The 1,950-nt window shown below is 33.8% G+C and overlaps 2 non-coding genes across 2 annotated transcripts; both read right to left on the reverse strand.

Moving 5' to 3' along the window:
* Positions 1-1,506: 1,506 nt before the first annotated feature.
* TRNAG-CCC lies at positions 1,507-1,577 on the reverse strand. Its single transcript has one exon. It is a non-coding gene; the product is annotated as a tRNA-Gly (tRNA).
* A 78-nt stretch (positions 1,578-1,655) lies between these two features.
* TRNAA-AGC lies at positions 1,656-1,728 on the reverse strand. Its single transcript has one exon. It is a non-coding gene; the product is annotated as a tRNA-Ala (tRNA).
* Positions 1,729-1,950: the final 222 nt, after the last annotated feature.

Consider the following 1,950-nt stretch of genomic DNA (forward strand, 5'->3'; position numbering starts at 1 on the left):
TCAACAAACATTTTAAAAAAATTGATTTTTTCAAGAAAAATACCGTACATTATTTTTTTTACAAACATTTTTGAATTCATGAACAATTTTTAACTTGGCGATTTTTTTTTGAACAAATGAGATTTTTGGGAACAATTTTTTTTAATTTATGTGAACATTTTCTAAAGTTTCACGGACATTTTTTTTCATATTACTAAATAAGTTTTGAACACACTATCATTTTTTCAAAATCATGAACATGATTTTATTTCCTAATCATTTTTTTCCAGATCGCGGTTATTTTTATAATTTGCAAACAGGTTTGCAAAAACCACCAACTTTTTAAATTCTCAATTTTTTTATATTTTTGTTAATAATTTTTGAATGCACATATATTTTATAATTTCTTGAACATATTTCAAAAACTCACAACTTTTAAAATTTGAAAATTCCGAATTGGTTTAAAGAAGGAAGAAAACAGAATGAGGAAAAAAGACAAAAAAAGAAATAAAAAAATAGGGAATCAAGCGACGCATATGGGCCGACCCATAAATGCATATGTGAGAGAGGACTTACGTGAGAAAAGGAGGGGGACAAGTTACTTGAGAAAAGGGAGAGGGAAAGGCGACAATGCACTTTGTAGGACGGGCTCAGTGGAGCTCGTTTTAAAATATCATTTTTCTAAAGCCCCAAAAAAATTGGAAAAAATTATACATATAGAAATATGTGTATAACACGCTTTGAGAAAAGTTTTGTAGCAATATACTTCTTCTATACGTGGCGTATACATAAAAAACAAATACAAAAATGAAATGAGCCTTTTTTTGTTGTTTTTGGGACGGATTTTTGTTATTTTTGTGCAGCTTGCAAAAAATAACTTTTTTGAACGAAAATTTTCATATCCACTATGAATATGTATAAGTTTTCATATATTTATTTTAATTTTTTTTGAAATACAAAAATATCATTTTTACAGCTTTTGAAATAAAGTCCTCCCTGTAGGACGGGCTCCAAAAAGTCGCACTCGGGGGAAAGGGTTGAAGACTCGCGATTGAACCCTGGTCTCTCAGCTGGAACCATAACCACCGTGCTGCATAGGCGTCTTTGAATTTTCTTAGTATCACACCTTATAAAAGAACGAAGCCTACACGACTTCAGAAAGGAAAACAAATATTTTTTTCACTTACGTTTGGCGTTGGTGGATAGTTTTTGCCAACTTTAAGGACAAATTTAATGACGTAAGGGCAGACGTTATCTTTGCTTTATCATTTTTGTTCATGATAGTGAAACCTGGTCTTGTTCCTTTTATTTTACCCAAAACAATGGAACAGGTAAATGGGCTAATTCTTTATCGGTGTGGAGATTTGAAGCTTGCATGGTGATAGTTTCTCCATGATGGTCCCGTTATCTATCTTAAAAAATTGGTGATAATTTAGCCGATTCAGACGATGACAGTTTCTATAGCAAATAAAAGAACTTAAACTTACGAAAAGATAAAAATGAGAAGAAAAAAGATTGACAAAACAATGCGCATCCAGGGAATCGAACCCTGGTCAGTACCGTGGGAGGGTACTATGATACCACTACACCAGATGCGCTCATTTGGTGATGCATCTTTCCTTTACAGTAGGAGAACTGGTGCTCTAGAGTATTCAGAACTGAAAAAAAACAAGTAATGGAGAAGTGGGGTATCGATCCCCATACCTCTCGCATGCTAAGCGAGCGCTCTACCATCTGAGCTACATCCCCGTCTTACCAATGACTTAATCTTACAGTTAATATTGGAAAGGTTTTATGTAAGAACCATGGTAACCAAAGCAGGTACAAAATTGGAAAAGGAAACCCATTTTCCGTTCAAGGCTGGTCTGTTTTGATTACATAAACCAGACAAAACCATCATCGCTGCGCAGGGCAGTTTGGACCGCTTTCTAAACCTCATGTGATGATTACATGATTTTAAAGCCTTCAGTA

This window comes from Hordeum vulgare, chromosome 7H, assembly GCF_904849725.1.
Source record: "Hordeum vulgare subsp. vulgare chromosome 7H, MorexV3_pseudomolecules_assembly, whole genome shotgun sequence".
Taxonomy (NCBI): Eukaryota; Viridiplantae; Streptophyta; class Magnoliopsida; order Poales; family Poaceae; genus Hordeum; species Hordeum vulgare.